At 39.7% G+C, this 21,960-nt stretch overlaps 2 long non-coding RNA genes across 2 annotated transcripts; both read right to left on the bottom strand.

Moving 5' to 3' along the window:
* Positions 1 to 11,774: 11,774 nt before the first annotated feature.
* On the bottom strand, positions 11,775 to 14,004 carry LOC114856238 (uncharacterized). The gene is made up of 3 exons (XR_003786036.3): positions 13,927 to 14,004; positions 13,288 to 13,353; positions 11,775 to 13,177 (listed from the first exon to the last, which is right to left on the bottom strand). It is a non-coding gene; the product is annotated as an uncharacterized LOC114856238 (long non-coding RNA).
* Positions 14,005 to 15,589: 1,585 nt separating this feature from the next.
* LOC114856237 (uncharacterized) lies at positions 15,590 to 19,260 on the bottom strand. The gene is made up of 3 exons (XR_003786035.2): positions 18,945 to 19,260; positions 16,007 to 16,056; positions 15,590 to 15,745 (listed from the first exon to the last, which is right to left on the bottom strand). It is a non-coding gene; the product is annotated as an uncharacterized LOC114856237 (long non-coding RNA).
* Between the last annotated feature and the right edge of the window lie 2,700 nt (positions 19,261 to 21,960).

Raw genomic sequence — 21,960 nt, 5'->3', positions numbered from 1 at the left:
GATGCTGTAGTGAGGAGCAGGTATGTTACCATGGCAACATGGGGAAGTGACTCTCGCCTGCCTCTTCGTGGCTCCACAGTTGCCTCTGGATCATTTTGTGTTCTTCATTCTGCATCTGGAGGTACACCTGTGAGCCTTCTTGGTTGAGCGTGCACCATCACCCTGAGCCATAGCAACCGGCGGCTCAGTGGGCGGAGCGCTGGGCTGCGAAGTGGGTGAGCTTGGATCAAGTACATAAAATAGACTATAAAATAATAAATCTCAAGTGTTGAGCTGTGAACGTTATGACATACAGTTGTTATATCCTGAGTTGCAGACATTAAGGATCAGGTGGCTGCAGCCTGTTCTATTCTCCAGCAGTTTAGCACTGACACCTTGTGGCACACGTCTTAAAGTTCTGTGCAGCAGGAGGAATCACCTTTGGTGTAACGCAGGAGCTGTTTTTTCTTCAACAGCCCGAACCATGAGAATGTTCTGAACATGGATTTCAGCAACAGGACAAAGAAGGATGAGCTTCTGGGACCGGGTGAGGATGGGGGGAAACTGAGGCGCGTTCTTTATCATTCTGGGTCGTCTTTCTGCCTCTTGACTGTTCTGAGGCTCTTCTCACCTCAGTCTCAGTGAATTGATAGAGGGACATGAGTGTGTCTAGTGCATTCACACTCACATTGTTTGCTCCCTTTGCTAATCCTGACACCTGTAATCTCTCAGATTTCTGCTTTGATGAGGTTAAAACCAAGTTTAGAGTTTGTTGCTGGTTCCAGCAATGGTTTGCCCTGATGAGGACCGTTTTTTAGAGGGATGGTTTGAGATGTACAGTCTGCGCCACACAATTGACCATGATCTAAATCTTTGGATTTGGTCATTTTACAGAGGAAACACATCTTTAAACTTCAGAGTCCTCCTGCAGAAGACTCCATTGTCCACAGCTGGGCTCCATCGTACCCAGAGCCTTATGATGACGGAGTGGTTGAGGATAAGCAAGTGAGGATCAACTGCTGTGGATCCAGCTTAAACACAAAGCTTTATGGAAACATGCAATTACACGTAACTTCCCCATTTAACCCACCAACCCAACAATAGCAACACATCAAAAAACTTAACAGGACATTTTCAATATGGTTGTCATTGGGGTGAGAGGCCAGGTTCAACCTGGACATGTCCATCACAGGCACAGACAATAGAATCAGCTTCTTGTCCAGGGAGAACATGCAAACACCTCACAGACAGGCACTGGGCAAGCTAATAGTTGAACCAGAACCTTCCTGCTGTGAGGCCCATCCCACCTCTAGTAAAGACATCTGCTGCTTGGCAACTGCGAGAAAAAATAGTCATTTTGAAGTGAAAGGAAAACTCTTTATTATTAAATACAAAGGCATTTTCTGGCCTAGTAACAGAAACAAGTGCGGGGTCAGACTGTCAGACTATCAGCGCACCCTGCATCACATTGTCTGTCGTCCCAGCAGGAAGTCTCCTGATGAAGATGGTTCACAAAGTAGCCCACAAACAGTTTGCTGTGCGTGAGTGGCAGCAAACTGATGAGGACTACAAACCTGCCTTTAGTCCGTGCTGGGGGGGTGTTTCCTGGTCTGGGGCTGTATGAGTCCTGGTCTGGTCCCCAAGAGGGTGAAGGCAGTGATGAGAACACAGGTGGACACACAAAGTTCAGTTTAATGTTTGTGATGAGTTATTTTTAGGGCCAGCAAATGTTCACTGTTATAGAAGCCAGAGAGTCACTGCTTTACATTAGAGCAAAGTGTCATTTTGTTAGTGTCACATGACAAGATATCATAGAACATTTAGAAAGATGAGAGGTGTGGACTCACTTCTGTGAGATGTTGTTCTGTATGTGGAGCAACATGGAGCTGAGGTTTAGTGAGTAAAACAAAGGATTTTTAAGGAAGGATCTAAGTTTGGGTTCAACCAAAGCTAAAACGCTGCCTTTCTTTGAAAAAGAAAGTCCTCACATCACTTAGTGAACAATAATATAGGAACAATCTGTTTGTCAGTAAGATATGAATAAGAACAAACAGCTGTGTGAATAGTGGCGGCTGATGGAGTCAGTCCTGCTTCCTTCCTGCAGAGGGCAGTGCAGCACCGCGTTCGCTCCTGGACCTCCTGGACCTCCTGCCTTGTTGCTGATTCCAGTCACGGCTGGAGGAAGCCTGCTGGCCAAGTGTTGGACTCCTGCCTCTGTCTGTCTGAGTGTGAACCACAGATTAAACCGTCTTGACCCAGCCGTGACCCCCTCATCGTCTGACAGCCTGCAAACAGACGGGAGGAACAGCTAAGCAGCAGCGTTAACCTTCCATAAATCAAGCTTCTGTTCAAACCTGCAGGCGCCGTGATTGTTCTCCACGTCATCCTCCTCCACTTTGGAGTTGATTCCCTCCTTTTCTCGATGAGTTAGCTGCAGGCGATGCTGTGCTAAGTGCAGCAACAAATGCAGTGAGCTGCTTAACTTAAGTCTGAGTGTAAAGCAGCAGGTGCTTCTGGTAGATCATTGTTTAAAGGACCATGTTCTAAATAAACATATTGATGGATAATTCTCTGTGGTTCCTCTGGTAGCGTCCGATCGTGCTGCCGTGTTTTGGGTCTCACGCTCCGGGATCAGACTTTAAAGCTAAGTGAAATGATCGCTGATGAAACGTGGTTAAACTCTGTGGCAGAGTTAGAGCAGCAGCTCCTCTGACACTGAACTGACTGACATGTTTGATTTTGTTTTCCTCCCCATCTTTTTTTCTTCACTTGTTTTGCTTCCTGAATCTTAAAAACCCGCTGGGATCAGAAAACGCTCCATTCTTTACTGTTTCCAATTAAAGCTGACTCACAGCAGACATTCCCTCTGTTCATCAAATGGACATCTCACCAGGAGAATTGAATCTATTCATTTGGCCACACTCATCATAAAAGTCCTCATTTACTGGTGACTGATGCTGGTACAACATTATTTTATATAGTCACTATATAAAACAAACACATTTACAAACACAGAACTACAATTTTCATTTGAATGGTTTATTAAAGATGTGATTTTTGTAAGCTTCCTGTTGGCTCTGAATTGTGTATCAGTGTGACTGTGGTTATGGTCTCTTTGTGACCTGTTTAGGATGGTACTCTATGACACAATGTGTCACCTGTTATTTACAGGTCTGGACAAATTAAAGAGTAAATATAATGCAGTAGTTAAACTAGTAAAATTTTATGTAAAAGAATTAAATGTATTTAAATTGATGCACTTTAACCTAAAATGATCTTAAAATGGCAGCTAAAAATATTTGTGTGTGTGTCTGTGTGTATATATAAAAAATAAAAACATTCATACAGATGAATTATCTGATTCATATAAATCTTGTTATTGTCATCTTGTCATTGTCATATCATCTGGAAGTTAAATAATATATGTGTATTATATATATATATATATATATATATATATATATATATATATATATATATATATATATATATATATATATATATATATATATATATATATATATATATATATATATATATATAAATTCATTGGTTAAAAAAATTGATGAGTCAAGACAAACGAAATCTTAGTTACAAAATATAAAAATTCAAACTAAACTAATTAATAAATAATAATAAAATAATTAGAAAAATAATAATAAAAATAACAAAAACCAACAGAGAACTTTGTAGTGATACATATATGAATCCTGACAAGCACTAGATAACAGATCATAATAAAAAATAAAATATTGGTGGAAACCAATGCAAAAACACAAAAGCATCGTTTTTGAGCTTTTCAGGCTGTAGAAATACTAGTTTAAACCAGGGCATATGCAACTGTACATTTAGGATGCATTGAGCTGTTTGACAGTATTCTGGCATCAGAACATGACCATTAGAGGCTGTTCTGGTGGAAACCAATGCAGAAACACTAAAACATTGTTTTTGAGCTTTTCAGGTCATAAGAACACTAGTTTAAACCACGGCATATGCAACTGTACATTCAGGATGCATTGAGCTGTTTTAAAGTAGCCTGGCCCCAGAACATGATCTTTAGAGGCTGTTTTGATGGAAACCAATGCAGAAACACTAAAACATTGTTTTTGAGCTTTTCAGGTCATAAGAACACTAGTTTAAACCACGGCATATGCAACTGTACATTTAGGATGCATTGAGCTGTTTTAAAGTTGCCTAGTATCAGAACATGACCATCTTAAGCTGTAATGTTAGAAACCAATGCAGAAACACTGAAACATCGTTTTTGAGCTTTTCAGGTCATAAGAACACTAGTTTAGGCCACGTCAATTACAATTATGTTTTTTGTTGTACTGAGCTGTTTTAAATTATCCTGCCATCATAACATGATCTTTAGAGGCTGTTTTGATGGAAACCAATGCAGAAACACTAAAACATTGTTTTTGAGCTTTTCAGGTCATAAGAACACTAGTTTAAACCACGGTATATGCTACTGTACATTTAGGATGCATTGAGCTGTTTGAAAGTATCCTTGCATTAGAACATGACCAGTAAAGGCTTTACTGATGGAAACCAAAGCAGAAACACTAAAACATCGTTTTTGAGCTTTTCAGGGTGTAGAAACACTTGTTCAAACCAAATCAAATGCAACTGTACATTTAGCATGCATTAAGCTGTTTTACAATATCCTGGCATCAAAACATGACCAGTAAAGGCTGTTCTGATGGAAACCACTGCAGAAACACTAAAACATCGTTTTTGAGCTTTTCAGGTCATAAGAACACTGGTTTAAACCACGGTATATGACACTGTACATTCAGGATGTATTGAGCTGTTTTAAAGTAGCCTGGCCCCAGAACATGATCTTTAGAGGCTGTTTTGATGGAAACCAATGCAGAAACACTAAAACATTGTTTTTGAGCTTTTCAGGTCATAAGAACACTAGTTTAAACCACGGCATATGCAACTGTACAATTAGGATGCATTGAGCTGTTTTAAAGTAGCCTGGCCCCAGAACATGATCTTTAGAGGCTGTTTTGATGGAAACCAATGCAGAAACACTAAAACATTGTTTTTGAGCTTTTCAGACCATAAGAACACTAGTTTAGGCCACGTCAATTACAATTATGTTTTTTGTTGTACTGAGCTGTTTTAAATTATCCTGCCATCATAACATGATCTTTAGAGGCTGTTTTGATGGAAACCTATGCAGAAACACTAAAACATTGTTTTTGAGCTTTTCAGGTCATAAGAACACTAGTTTAAACCACGGCATATGCAACTGTACATTTAGGATGCATTGAGCTGTTTTAAAGTTGCCTAGTATCAGAACATGACCATCTTAAGCTGTAATGTTAGAAACCAATGCAGAAACACTGAAACATCGTTTTTGAGCTTTTCAGGTCATAAGAACACTAGTTTAGGCCACGTCAATTACAATTATGTTTTTTGTTGTACTGAGCTGTTTTAAATTATCCTGCCATCATAACATGATCATTATAAGCTGGAATGTTAGGAACCAATGCAGAAATACTAAAACATTGTTTTTGAGCTTTTCAGGTCATAAGAACACTAGTTTAAACCACGGCATATGCAACTGTACATTTAGGATGCATTGAGCTGTTTTAAAGTTGCCTAGTAATAGAACATGACCATCTTAAGCTGTAATGTTAGAAACCAATGCAGAAACACTGAAACATAGCTTTTGAGCTTTTCAGGTCATAAGAACACTAGTTTAGGCCACGTCAATTACAATTATGTTTTTTGTTGTACTGAGCTGTTTTAAATTATCCTGCCATCATAACATGATCATTATAAGCTGGAATGTTAGAAACCAATGCAGAAATACTAAAGAAATACTAAAACATCGTTTTTGAGCCTTTCAGGCCATAAGAACACTAGTTTAAACCACGGCATATGCAACTGTACATTCAGGATGCATTGAGCTGTTTTAAAGTAGCTTGGCCCCAGAACATGATCTTTAGAGGCTGTCTTGATGGAAACCAATGCAGAAACACTAAAACATTGTTTTTGAGCTTTTCAGGTCATAAGGACACTAGTTTAAACCACGGCATATGCAACTGTACATTTAGGATGCATTGAGCTGTTTTAAAGTTGCCTGGTATCAGAACATGACCATCTTGAGCTGTAATGTTATAAACCAATGCAGAAACACTGAAACATCATTTTTGAGCTTTTCAGGTCAAAAGGACACTAGTTTAGGCCACGTCATTTACAATTATGTTTTTTGTTGTACTGAGCTGTTTTAAATTATCCTGCCATCATAACATGATCTTTAGAGGCTGTTTTGATGGAAACCAATGCAGAAACACTAAAACATTGTTTTTGAGCTTTTCAGGTCATAAGAACACTAGTTTAAACCACGGCATATGCAACTGTACATTTAGGATGCATTGAGCTGTTTTAAAGTTGCCTAGTATCAGAACATGACCATCTTAAGCTGTAATGTTAGAAACCAATGCAGAAACACTGAAACATCGTTTTTGAGCTTTTCAGGTCATAAGAACACTAGTTTAGGCCACGTCAATTACAATTATGTTTTTTGTTGTACTGAGCTGTTTTAAATTATCCTGCCATCATAACATGATCATTATAAGCTGGAATGTTAGAAACCAATGCAGAAATACTAAAGAAATACTAAAACGTCGTTTTTGAGCCTTTCAGGCCATAAGAACACTAGTTTAAACCACGGCATATGCAACTGTACATTCAGGATACATTGAGCTGTTTTAAAGTAGCTTGGCCCCAGAACATGACCATCTTGAGCTGTAATGTTATAAACCAATGCAGAAATACTAAAACATCGTTTTTGAGCCTTTCAGGCCATAAGAACACTAGTTTAAACCACGGCATATGCAACTGTACATTTAGGATGCATTGAGCTGTTTTAAAGTTGCCTAGTATCAGAACATGACCATCTTAAGCTGTAATGTTAGAAACCAATGCAGAAACACTGAAACATCGTTTTGAGCTTTCAGGTCATAAGAACACTAGTTTAGGCCACGTCAATTACAATTATGTTTTTTGTTGTACTGAGCTGTTTTAAATTATCCTGCCATCATAACATGATCATTATAAGCTGGAATGTTAGAAACCAATGCAGAAATACTAAAGAAATACTAAAACGTCGTTTTTGAGCCTTTCAGGCCATAAGAACACTAGTTTAAACCACGGCATATGCAACTGTACATTCAGGATACATTGAGCTGTTTTAAAGTAGCTTGGCCCCAGAACATGACCATCTTGAGCTGTAATGTTATAAACCAATGCAGAAATACTAAAACATCGTTTTTGAGCCTTTCAGGCCATAAGAACACTAGTTTAAACCACGGCATATGCAACTGTACATTCAGGATGCATTGAGCTGTTTTAAAGTTGCCTAGTATCAGAACATGACCATCTTAAGCTGTAATGTTAGAAACCAATGCAAAAACACTGAAACATCGTTTTTGAGCTTTTCAGTTCATAAGAACACTAGTTTAGGCCACGTCAATTACAATTATGTTTTTTGTTGTACTGAGCTGTTTTTAATTTTCCTGCCATCATAACATGATCATTATAAGCTGGAATGTTAGGAACCAATGCAGAAATACTAAAACATCGTTTTTGAGCCTTTTAGGCCATAAGAACACTAGTTTAAACCACGGCATATGCAACTGTACATTCAGGATGCATTGAGCTGTTTTAAAGTAGCCTGGCCCCAGAACATGATCTTTAGAGGCTGTTTTGATGGAAACAAATGCAGAAACACTAAAACATTGTTTTTGAGCTTTTCAGGTCATAAGGACACTAATTAGGCCACGTCATTTACAATTATGTTTTTTGTTGTACTGAGCTGTTTTAAATTATCCTGCCATCATAACATGATCATTATAAGCTGGAATGTTAGAAACCAATGCAGAAATACTAAAACATCGTTTTTGAGCTTTTCAGGTCATAAGAACACTAGTTTAGGCCACGTCAATTACAATTATGTTCCTTTGTTGTATTGAGCTGTTTTAAATTATCCTGCCATCATAACATGACCATTAGAGGCTGTTCAGGTGGAAACCAATGCAGAAACACTGAAACATCGTTTTTGAGCTTTTCAAGTCATGGGAACACTAGTTTTCACCACGGCATATGCAACTGTACATTTAGGATGCATTGAGCTGTTTTAAAGTTGCCTGGTATCGGAACATGACCATCTTAAGCTGTAATGTTAGAAACCAATGCGGAAATACTAAAACATCGTTTTTGAGCCTTTCAGGCCATAAGAACACTAGTTTAAACCACGGCATATGCAACTGTACATTCAGGATGCATTGAGCTGTTTTAAAGTAGCTTGGCCCCAGAACATGATCTTTAGAGGCTGTTTTGATGAAAACCAATGCAGAAACACTATAACATTGTTTTTGAGCTTTTCGGGTCATAAGAACACTAGTTTAAACCACGGCATATGCAACTGTACATTTAGGATGCATTGAGCTGTTTTAAAGCTGCCTTGTATCAGAACATGACCATCTTAAGCTGTAATGTTATAAACCAATGCAGAAACACTGAAACATCGTTTTTGAGCTTTTCAGGTCATAAGAACACTAGTTTAGGCCACGTCAATTACAATTATGTTTTTTGTTGTACTGAGCTGTTTTAAATTATTCTGCCATCACAACATGGTCATTATAAGCTAGAATGTTAGAAACCAATGCAGAAATACTAAAACATCGTTTTTGAGCTTTTCAGGCCATAAGAACACTAGTTTAAACCACGGCATATGCAACTGTACATTCAGGATGCATTGAGCTGTTTTAAAGTAGCCTGGCCCCAGAACATGATCTTTAGAGGCTGTTTTGATGGAAACCAATGCAGAAACACTAAAACATTGTTTTTGAGCTTTTCGGGTCATAAGAACACTAGTTTAAACCACGGCATATGCAACTGTACATTTAGGATGCATTGAGCTGTTTTAAAGCTGCCTTGTATCAGAACATGACCATCTTAAGCTGTAATGTTATAAACCAATGCAGAAACACTGAAACATCGTTTTTGAGCTTTTCAGGTCATAAGAACACTAGTTTAGGCCACGTCAATTACAATTATGTTTTTTTGTTGTACTGAGCTGTTTTAAATTATTCTGCCATCACAACATGGTCATTATAAGCTAGAATGTTAGAAACCAATGCAGAAATACTAAAACATCGTTTTTGAGCCTTTCAGGCCATAAGATCACTAGTTTAAACCACGGCATATGCAACTGTACATTTAGGATGCATTGAGCTGTTTTAAAGTTGCCTAGTATCAGAACATGACCATCTTAAGCTGTAATGTTAGAAACCAATGCAGAAACACTGAAACATCGTTTTTGAGCTTTTCAGGTCATAAGAACACTAGTTTAGGCCACGTCAATTACAATTATGTTTTTTGTTGTACTGAGCTGTTTTAAATTATCCTGCCATCATAACATGATCATTATAAGCTGGAATGTTAGAAACCAATGCAGAAATACTAAAGAAATACTAAAACATCGTTTTTGAGCCTTTCAGGCCATAAGAACACTAGTTTAAACCACGGCATATGCAACTGTACATTTAGGATGCATTGAGCTGTTTTAAAGTTGCCTGGCCCCAGAACATGATCTTTAGAGGCTGTCTTGATGGAAACCAATGCAGAAACACTAAAACATTGTTTTTGAGCTTTTCAGGTCATAAGGACACTAGTTTAAACCACGGCATATGCAACTGTACATTTAGGATGCATTGAGCTGTTTTAAAGTTGCCTGGTATCAGAACATGACCATCTTGAGCTGTAATGTTATAAACCAATGCAGAAACACTGAAACATCATTTTTGAGCTTTTCAGGTCATAAGGACACTAGTTTAGGCCACGTCATTTACAATTATGTTTTTTGTTGTACTGAGCTGTTTTAAATTATCCTGCCATCATAACGTGATCTTTAGAGGATGTTTTGATGGAAACCAATGCAGAAACACTAAAACATTGTTTTTGAGCTTTTCAGGTCATAAGGACACTAGTTTAAACCACGGCATATGCAACTGTACATTTAGGATGCATTGAGCTGTTTTAAAGTTGCCTGGTATCAGAACATGACCATCTTAAGCTGTAATGTTATAAACCAATGCAGAAACACTAAAACATTGTTTTTGAGCTTTTCAGGCCATAAGGACACTAGTTTAGGCCACGTCAACTACAATTATGTTTTTTGTTGTACTGAGCTGTTTAAAATTATCCTGCCATCATAACATGATCATTATAAGCTGGAATGTTAGAAACCAATGCAGAAATACTAAAGAAATACTAAAACATCGTTTTGAGCCTTTCAGGCCATAAGAACACTAGTTTAAACCACGGCATATGCAACTGTACATTCAGGATACATTGAGCTGTTTTAAAGTAGCTTGGCCCCAGAACATGACCATCTTGAGCTGTAATGTTATAAACCAATGCAGAAATACTAAAACATCGTTTTTGAGCCTTTCAGGCCATAAGAACACTAGTTTAAACCACGGCATATGCAACTGTACATTCAGGATGCATTGAGCTGTTTTAAAGTTGCCTAGTATCAGAACATGACCATCTTAAGCTGTAATGTTAGAAACCAATGCAAAAACACTGAAACATCGTTTTTTAGCTTTTCAGTTCATAAGAACACTAGTTTAGGCCACGTCAATTACAATTATGTTTTTTGTTGTACTGAGCTGTTTTTAATTTTCCTGCCATCATAACATGATCATTATAAGCTGGAATGTTAGGAACCAATGCAGAAATACTAAAACATCGTTTTTGAGCTTTTCAGGTCATAAGAACACTAGTTTAAACCACGGCATATGCAACTGTACATTTAGGATGCATTGAGCTGTTTTAAAGTTGCCTGGTATCAGAACATGACCATCTTAAGCTGTAATGTTAGAAACCAATGCAGAAACACTAAAACATTGTTTTTGAGCTTTTCAGGTCATAAGAACACTAGTTTAAACCACGGCATTTACAATTATGTTCCTTTGTTGTATTGAGCTGTTTTAAATTATCCTGCCATCATAACATGACCATTAGAGGCTGTTCAGGTGGAAACCAATGCAGAAACACTGAAACATCGTTTTTGAGCTTTTCAAGTCATGGGAACACTAGTTTACACCACGGCATATGCAACTGTACATTTAGGATGCATTGAACTGTTTTAAAGTTGCCTGGTATCGGAACATGACCATCTTAAGCTGCAATGTTAGAAACCAATCCAGAAATACTAAAACATCGTTTTTGAGCCTTTCAGGCCATAAGAACACTAGTTTAAACCACGGCATATGCAACTGTACATTCAGGATGCATTGAGCTGTTTTAAAGTAGCTTGGCCCCAGAACATGATCTTTAGAGGCTGTTTTGATGAAAACCAATGCAGAAACACTATAACATTGTTTTTGAGCTTTTCGGGTCATAAGAACACTAGTTTAAACCACGGCATATGCAACTGTACATTTAGGATGCATTGAGCTGTTTTAAAGCTGCCTTGTATCAGAACATGACCATCTTAAGCTGTAATGTTATAAACCAATGCAGAAACACTGAAACATCGTTTTTGAGCTTTTCAGGTCATAAGAACACTAGTTTAGGCCACGTCAATTACAATTATGTTTTTTTGTTGTACTGAGCTGTTTTAAATTATCCTGCCATCATAGCATGATCATTATAAGCTGGAATGTTAGAAACCAATGCAGAAATACTAAAACATCGTTTTTGAGCCTTTTAGGCCATAAGAACACTAGTTTAAACCAAGACATATGCGAGTGTACATTCAGGATGCATTGAGCTGTTTTAAAGTAGCCTGGCCCCAGAACATGATCTTTAGAGGCTGTTTTGATGGAAACAAATGCAGAAACACTAAAACATTGTTTTTGAGCTTTTCAGGTCATAAGGACACTAATTTAGGCCACGTCATTTACAATTATGTTTTTTGTTGTACTGAGCTGTTTTAAATTATCCTGCCATCATAACATGATCATTATAAGCTGTAATGTTAGAAACCAATGCAGAAATACTAAAACATCGTTTTTGAGCTTTTCAGGCCATAAGAACACTAGTTTAAACCACGGCATATGCAACTGTACATTCAGGATGCATTGAGCTGTTTTAAAGTAGCCTGGCCCCAGAACATGATCTTTAGAGGCTGTTTTGATGGAAACCAATGCAGAAACACTAAAACATTGTTTTTGAGCTTTTCAGACCATAAGAACACTAGTTTAGGCCACGTCAATTACAATTATGTTTTTTGTTGTACTGAGCTGTTTTAAATTATTCTGCCATCATAACATGATCATTATAAGCTAGAATGTTAGAAACCAATGCAGAAATACTAAAACATCGTTTTTGAGCTTTTCAGGTCATAAGAACACTAGTTTAAACCACGGCATATGCAACTGTACATTTAGGATGCATTGAGCTGTTTTAAAGTAGCCTGGCCCCAGAACATGATCTTTAGAGGCTGTTTTGATGGAAACCAATGCAGAAACACTAAAACATTGTTTTTGAGCTTTTCAGGTCATAAGAACACTAGTTTAAACCACGGCATATGCAACTGTGCTTTTCTGGTGTATTGAGCTGTTTTAAAGTTGCCTGGCATCAGAACATGACCATCTTAAGCTGTAATGTTAGAAAGCAATTTATAAACACTAAAACATCGTTTTGAGCTTTTCAGTTCATAAGAACACTACTTTAAACTAAGCCATATGCAACTGTACATTTAGGATGCATTGAGCTGTCTGACAGTATTTAGGAATCAAAACATGACCATTGGAGGCTGCTCTGATGGAAACCAATGCAGAAACACTAAAACATTGTTTTTGAGCTTTTCAGGCCTTAGACACACTAGTGTAAACCAAGCAATTGCAACTCTGCTTTTAGGATGTATTGAGCCTGTTTGACAGTATTCTGGCATCAGAACATGACCATTTTAAGCTCTATTTTTAAAAACCAATGCAGAAACACCAAAATATCGTTTTTAAGCTTTTTTAAGTCATAAGAACACTGGTTTAAACCATGGCATTTGCAACTGTGCTTTTAGGGTGTAATGAGCTGTATTAGTATGTGACACACACATACCTTGTTTCCATGTTGGCTGAGTGCTGTAGTTTAACCTTTGGGCACAGATCGAAACACTTCCTTTCTGAATGTGCATGTGATAGAAGGTGGTGTCGTCACATTCAATAGCCTGAACCATAACATGACAGGTGAAAGAATTATTAATTATAATTAATTACACACTAGTACAAACACTACTGTTTAGATAGTTTAGAGTCATTAGGTGTATATGGCACATACCTGAGACCCGCCAGTTCCTCATGGGGAGACCTGTGATTGCAGTATGTTTGAATTCTCCTGAGGCCACTGAGAATGTTGTCATAAAGGGAAACACACACATTTAAATACACATTATTTACAAATGCTATGGAATTTGAGCCACCAGTTTCTGTACGAAACACATTAGCTCAGGTAACACAAGAACAAGATATACATACACTTCAACATTTCACTTAGAGGGTGCTAAACCCTGCATGTTAAATATTACGAATGTGCCTTGAGGCTGCTTTGTAAACTTTGTAAACTGGAAAACATCTCTTAAAACATTCATCATCTGAGCAGGTAGGCTAATGTATAAAGCAGGGTGGAGACATTTAAAAAATAAGTCCAGCCGACTATAAACTTTCTTCTCCTAAAGTCTGAAACACAGCTTTGGTTGTGACAATATCACTTGGACTTGGACTCACCTTTCTGACCAGAGATTCAGATATTAATGTCTGTGACAAGTTAGTAAATGTTCATAGTTCTACAAGCTGTAGAGCACTGAAGAAAATATCACTTTGCTCCAATGTAAATGTAGTGCCCTTGGAGAAAAGTGACATTTCTTCATTGCACATGAGGTATAATAAAATATTTACATAAATTTGAGGGTGGACTCACTTCTGGGAGATACGGTAACTCTTTCAGGACACATTCCTGCTTTCTTCAGACAGATGTATCTGTTCAAAGAAGACAAAATGGCCATTTGAAGTCCCCCCTGAGCCTGGTTCTGCTGGGCGTTCTTTCCACTTTGTCTAGTGCTGCTCAGTGGCCTTTGTTGCTATTTTATATATAGTTGCATTAGTTCCTTTGTAAGGACTTAAACCTTACAATGTAAAATACCTTGGTTGTAAATTGTTTAAAGTAAATGAAATTTACAGGGTTTAAACCACATGACCCTCACACGTGCATGTGATGGTAAGACAAGATTACACTAGCACCATTGACTTTTTTTTTTTTTTTTTACCAAGAAACATCATAAAAATCATGCCTACAAATCTGTGTTGAAGTGCAGCTGTAGCTAAGACATGGCTGTTAGCTGCTAACACCCTGAGTCTGGCTTTTACTATTTATTACTTCTCTCAGTTGTTGTCACACATTTTCTGTGGCCATTTGAAAGAGTGCAAACACCTCTGCATTTAGACAGGCCCAGATGACACTTTGTACAAGCTGTTAAGTTTCGAGCATAGACAATAAAGTCCGTTTAATGGCCCTTTGAGGTCCTAAGGCACACTTAAAGAATAAAGAGAGAAATAAAGAAAATGAGGCATCATAGGTCATTTACTGGTTTTGATGTACTTTATAAGCTGCTATGCGATGCTGGTTTTTGGCATCCTCACTCCCTTGAAGAGGCAGCACGACACAAGTCCCTCCCATGGTGAATCAAATGCAGCTTGTCTCCCTCCCCCACAATCTTCTCCAGCTGAGTGTCTCTCTCTCCTCTGGCTCACCCACCATCCCCGCTGTGCTGACACACTGCTACAGCTTACCTGGCTGTCTCCAGTCCAAACCATCAAACCCCATTTTCACCATCTCTCAAACAGTCTAACCGGCTCCTCTTTGGAAACTACAGACGTGGACAAAATTGTTGGTACCCTTCGATCAATGAAAGAAAAACCCACAATGGTCACAGAAATAACTTTAATCTGACAAAAGTAATAATAAATAAAAATTCTATAAATGTATAAATGCAACAACACGGTCTTAGCACTCAGAGTAAAGACCTAGCCTTAATTATTTTAATTCTACCTTTAACATGCTTGTCTATAATTTTCTTTCTGATCTCTTGAAACAACTCTTTCCTTTGCTTCCTCTGGTCCATGTTGAGTGTGGTACACACCATATCACCAAACAACACAGTGACTACCTGGAGCCATATATATAGGCCCACTAACTGATTACAAGGTTGTACACACCTGTGATGCTAATTAGTGGACACACCTTGAATTAACATGTCCCTTTGGTCACATTTTTTTCAGTGTTTTCTAGGGGTACCATCATTTTTGTCCATGCCTGTTTCATGAGTTTATTTTTTAAGATAATTCTGTTGAAGCATGGTTGAACAACAATGTCTGACTTTCATTGGTTAACATTTATAGAATTTTTATTTATTATTACTTTTGTCAGATTAAAGTTATTTCTGTGACCATTGTGAGTTTTTCTTTCATTGATCAAAGGGTACCAACAATTTTGTCCACGTCTGTATATATCGAAGTGTCACTTCATTTACATGGTACCGGACTGAATTTGTCTTTATGACAACATGATTATTCTAGTTTTAAATAACTGAGTAGAGACATATATGTTTGGGTAGCTGTCTACCACTGCCAGTCATAGCAGAGGTCTCACCTGTCATCCTGTGAGTTCTTTGAGCGCTTGTGCTTGGGCTCCCGAGGGGCTGTGTGCACCTTCTTGGGCTTGTCATCACCATACTCCTCATCTAGAGAGCAGAGAAAAAATTTCAGTATTTTTATGAGTGAATTCAAACACATTTCTATTACCCCACAAAATTTCCTTTAAGCAGAAAAAGGTCTGTGCTCTAATGGGTCCCTAAACAACAGCTAGCAACCCAGAGCTGTAATGTTTTAAGATGGACTCATCATGATACACCTTGTCATTTAACATTTAATGTTACTTAGAAAACAGACACATTGCATATGGACTATTGTTACCACATATAGTCCAACCTAAAAGTTCATACCTGCATCGTCAGACTCATTGAATTGTGAATAGTTCACCACTTTCCTGTTCCTGTTTAAAGAAAGACAAAACAAGGTACACACTGCATTAGATATCTTAACGAACAAGAAAGTGACTTCATTGTCTACACATCCTTTCAGCTTGTCCTCATAAGGAAGGAACGCGTGCCAGCCCTAGCCAGCGCGGTAGACCCTGGACAGACCACTCCACCACGTGGCCCCGTACAGACAAAACAGCTTTTTGTGTCAAGCTATTTAGCAACATGTCATTATGACTTGGTTGTATCATGTGGACTGAGGCCAAAGACCGACGCTGAACTGGACACTGGTGAACCTTCTACAGTTTCTGTAACTAATTTGGTAAAGTGTCTAAAGGAAGCCTCGGGTGACGGCAGCTGTATTTCAGGTAACAAGCGCCTCTAGAAAGAGTGAAAGAGTGAAAAAATCTTAGGTGGGTTAGCGTGAACGGCACAGACAAAAACATTATAAAAGTCTTCCACAGCAAAGTAAATATAACTTAAAATAAGACGAAATTAATTAAATACACACCCTGCTGTGTTGTGATTACGCATTAACTGCATGTTTGTAGATCCTAAGCACGTTAAATACTATTGGAGCAGTGTGGCTGCTGTAACTTGAGTGGTGCCATAAACCTTTACAACTGCTTAGCTTACAACAACAGATGTGTGCGCGCGCACACACATCTTAGACATTAGAAGCAATAGCCAGCGACATGCCCACCATGCTTTCTACATGCATCTCAGGAATCAATCAGCTCCACTCTAGCGTGAGTCGTACGGATAAAAGTTGTTACGACATCTTTCTAGGAACTTGTGTATTGTGTGCAGTTTTCCCATATAATGATGTGACATGATGTGGCATGCCAACCACAAACATCAAGTACATGCAGTCTGTTCTGTGATGCCATGTTCCTAATGATGCTGATTTTCTACAGTAATATATCAGCATAAGAATCCATTAAAGCTTCACCTAATTAGATTGTTTTCTACTACGGATTAGCCTTGTGCTACTCACTAAATTAACTCATCATATTTGAAAGCATTACAAAATAGTGACTCTTAGTAGCTTCTTTACATTTGTTGTTTGACAATTTGACATAATTTAAGTATGCCATCATGAAAGACAGATAAATGAAATATGAAATCAGTATAAAAGCTGCTAGACATTAAGGTATTTAATAATACAAGTACAATAATTTCCCAGCTTCAAGGCCAAATACTGAGCTCCTTGTTTCTTCATACCATGGCTCACATGAAGCTGTGCATCTCCACACATTTTTATGATTATTATTTTGATTGCTCAACCGATTCAAGCTTTTGGAAACATCACAGAAAATAATGTTACGTGATTAGCACAATGCTGATGAATAGCACAAGCTTTTTATAAAACCTTCAGTCTCCAAACTGTTGTTCTGTTGCTAAATATGCATTACTAAAAACATCTGCCAGGGTCCTAAGTTTGTTTATTAATCGTGAACACAATTAACTGTGACGCTGATTGTTCTATTAACTTATTACTTAGATTTTGCAGAGCAAAATGATAGTAAATGGCAAACAGCTAAAATACTAAAAAGCAGTAAAGTGATTGATTTTGGCTTAGGACTGAAAAGCCTGAAATCTGTAATAACACAATGGCTGCTCCAAACATGATACAAACAGCTACTGTTGAATGTGGAGAGATAATTAAACAGTGACACCAAGAACTGCACTGTTTGGGGGAAAACAAAGACACAGCACCACTCTGGTTTAAGTAAATGTGGTGATGTTAATGCGTGCATAGGAATTTATCGATCTAATATTACTAATTGCCATTGGTCCACATACTGACAGTGCAGCGCAAGACAGATCTGATCAGACGCATTGAACCTTAGACACAGGCAGATGATTTGCTGTGTGTCCATAACTTCTGTGACGTTATAGCGAGGCTGATGATGCAAAGCGTCGCACCTCTGACCTACATACCTGAAGGACCACAGCAATAATACACTCACAATATCAACACATTGACGTCTGATCACATTGTTCACACCCTATTTCATGTGGTCACTACAGAGTCGTCTGATATGAAAACATTGCAGAAAGCAACCTTCATCAATATACGAAAGACGTAACAACGCGAGAGTTCGACGGACTTTACGTCGGCTAAGACAAACGCCTTTAAATGGCGATAAAGGGCGTTTAACGCGAGTTCGAACGGCCTCGTGTGTCGGCGTCCCGGCCGGGATCGTGCGGGAGGGGGTGTGGTGACTTTGTGTCCGCCTTCCTCTGACATCAACCAGCGCTTAATTTACTGTCCGCACACAAAATTTAGCTCCGCTGCCCAACGACCACGTTGCCCTCGCTTAAAACACAATTTCTGTCATTGTGTGAAGCTCAAAATGCAATGAAATGCGACGCAATGGCGCCTCCGGCACGGCGTGCGCGGTCTGCGCGGCAACGAGATCCAATCCCGAGGCCGACCACCGTCGCCTCCGGTCGGCTTCTCCTTCGGTGGGGGGTATTAGCGCGGTGCAGCTGCCTGGATGAATGGGTAGCCATATTTATATCTCACACGGAGAGGGAAACGTTAGCAGGCCCGGCCGAAGTGAGCCGTAAAACGCCGCTGCTTCATTCGCACTGACTCGTTTTCCGCTTGGCCTACATAGCAGCCAACAATGGGCATCATAGAGCCGTGTAGAAGCGTGCTAGACACGACGCGGCGGCGGGAGACATGGCGAGCGGTCCACGCCGCTGGGATCCATGTTAGAAGAGGGGACACACGCGCGCGCGCACACACACTCCCATTATTTTTTCATGAAATCAACAAATTCCCAGCTCATAAAACACAACATGGTCGAGGCGTGCACGTTATCTGCGAAGCCTGCCAACACGGTGTCGTTATTAATTTAAGCAGCGCCCAGGACGCATTTAGGACACCTACCTCACGGGTCTTGACATTTTGCAGGAATACTGTAGAGGTTAAGGTTGCAAGAAAAGGGAGAAGAAAAAGCACGGGGAAAAGAAATATAGATTCCCGCTCTGCAAAACACCGAGGGGAGGGAGGTTGACGCACAACTCCACCGTCTGAGCTAGGGCGTAAAAATAAAAAATACGGCGGCGACTTCTCCTCCAAACGCAAATATTCTTAATTTTTGTATCCTCAGCTACTCAAAATGGTGAATAAAACAAACTGAAACTGCAGCCTGTGTGCAACCAAACGCCACGGCCTTCAGGGGAGGGACCTCTGCGTTAAGCACCGCCCCAACGTACACATCAGACAAGCAGCGCTGCGCTCCGCCGCTGCCATTGGTCGGTTTGAACGACGAGTAGCCTCCTAATAGGACACGTTGGCTACCACTCAAATCCCTCTTACCAATACATTTACCCGCCTCCGTTAGCAGGCTCGGTAGAGCCTCAGTGTTAAGAAAACAAAAAGAGGCCCTTAGCTCGGATGCAAACATTCAGTAAGGCTCCTACAGGACCATAAAGCCACGCTGCAATTCCGCCTCACAGCGTGTACACGCCTCAAGCATGTGCAGCGGCAGAATAGAACGTGTCCCAGTAAACTGATCAGATTGACAGTGCTAATGCTGATACTGAGACTGGGCTTCTTCTGTTTCACCTGGCAGCCTGCTGCAGCAGCACATGCATCCAGAGCAACACAGCTGCAAGCCTCTAAGCAGCAAAGCAGACCAGTTCCTCTAGCATGCACGGAAGGCGCTTCTCTATTAGTCATACCTGCTGCTTCACAATATATACAGTGTCCCAGGCCACGTGTGGGAGCTGATCCTTTCAATGCTTTGGGTATGAATCAGTTGTTTGGCTGTTAGATTAGTGTCTACCTGTGGTTTGCTGCATGACCATGAAAAAACAGAGTGCATCTAAACTCAGTTCTATAAAAGATCCTCATCTCAATCAAGCTTTTGCTGTTTACTAACATGTAACATGACAAAACAAAGCCCAGTGATTCCACCAGGCCTTGATAAAGGTGATTCTGTGAAAACAAAGGCTTTAAAATCCACTTCATGGCGTCAGAGGTTCACTTATATAAAACTGCTGGAAACACATATCGAGGAGATACAGTTGATCCTGAACAGTGGCTTTTTAGTGCATGTAGGTTGTTATCTATTTATATGATAAGATTTTATCACCCACAATTATCATAAGCATTTAAAGTGCTCATTAAAATCATAAAACCTTGATGTTGACTTTACACAGATTATAACCCTATGATAAATGCAGTGGATCAGCAACATACTTTACCACCTGGGGCAGACGTTCAATATATTACTGTTTGTCTTTCTGTGGTGACATATGTCACATTCATTAAAGGTGGGAATTCCAGGTGAGTCTTGAGGCTTGTGAAGTAACCTCTGTTTCATCCACTTGTCAGTTTTAGTAGGTTCTGTCAAATTTAGAATGTGAGTTTTTCCCGTCAGGCTGTGTGCGTTTGCCTCAGTGTTAGAAATGATTTAAATTCTGATGAGATGATGAGAGACTGCATCTTCTGTAACAAAATGTTAAAATTCATGCCTTGCCTCCGCTGTCTCTCTTCCGGTTTTTCTGTGTCTCTTGTGCTTCTTCCACATCACCCCAACGTCTGTCTCTGTTCAAGGATGATGCTGTAGTGAGGAGCAGGTATGTTACCATGGCAACATGGGGAAGTGACTCTCGCCTGCCTCTTCGTGGCTCCACAGTTGCCTCTGGATCATTTTGTGTTCTTCATTCTGCATCTGGAGGTACACCTGTGAGCCTTCTTGGTTGAGCGTGCACCATCACCCTGAGCCATAGCAACCGGCGGCTCAGTGGGCGGAGCGCTGGGCTGCGAAGTGGGTGAGCTTGGATCAAGTACATAAAATAGACTATAAAATAATAAATCTCAAGTGTTGAGCTGTGAACGTTATGACATACAGTTGTTATATCCTGAGTTGCAGACATTAAGGATCAGGTGGCTGCAGCCTGTTCTATTCTCCAGCAGTTTAGCACTGACACCTTGTGGCACACGTCTTAAAGTTCTGTGCAGCAGGAGGAATCACCTTTGGTGTAACGCAGGAGCTGTTTTTTCTTCAACAGCCCGAACCATGAGAATGTTCTGAACATGGATTTCAGCAACAGGACAAAGAAGGATGAGCTTCTGGGACCGGGTGAGGATGGGGGGAAACTGAGGCGCGTTCTTTATCATTCTGGGTCGTCTTTCTGCCTCTTGACTGTTCTGAGGCTCTTCTCACCTCAGTCTCAGTGAATTGATAGAGGGACATGAGTGTGTCTAGTGCATTCACACTCACATTGTTTGCTCCCTTTGCTAATCCTGACACCTGTAATCTCTCAGATTTCTGCTTTGATGAGGTTAAAACCAAGTTTAGAGTTTGTTGCTGGTTCCAGCAATGGTTTGCCCTGATGAGGACCGTTTTTTAGAGGGATGGTTTGAGATGTACAGTCTGCGCCACACAATTGACCATGATCTAAATCTTTGGATTTGGTCATTTTACAGAGGAAACACATCTTTAAACTTCAGAGTCCTCCTGCAGAAGACTCCATTGTCCACAGCTGGGCTCCATCGTACCCAGAGCCTTATGATGACGGAGTGGTTGAGGATAAGCAAGTGAGGATCAACTGCTGTGGATCCAGCTTAAACACAAAGCTTTATGGAAACATGCAATTACACGTAACTTCCCCATTTAACCCACCAACCCAACAATAGCAACACATCAAAAAACTTAACAGGACATTTTCAATATGGTTGTCATTGGGGTGAGAGGCCAGGTTCAACCTGGACATGTCCATCACAGGCACAGACAATAGAATCAGCTTCTTGTCCAGGGAGAACATGCAAACACCTCACAGACAGGCACTGGGCAAGCTAATAGTTGAACCAGAACCTTCCTGCTGTGAGGCCCATCCCACCTCTAGTAAAGACATCTGCTGCTTGGCAACTGCGAGAAAAAATAGTCATTTTG

This window comes from Betta splendens, chromosome 5 (genome assembly GCF_900634795.4).
Source record: "Betta splendens chromosome 5, fBetSpl5.4, whole genome shotgun sequence".
Classification (NCBI taxonomy): domain Eukaryota; kingdom Metazoa; phylum Chordata; class Actinopteri; order Anabantiformes; family Osphronemidae; genus Betta; species Betta splendens.
This window is presented reverse-complemented; position numbering and strand designations above follow the sequence as displayed.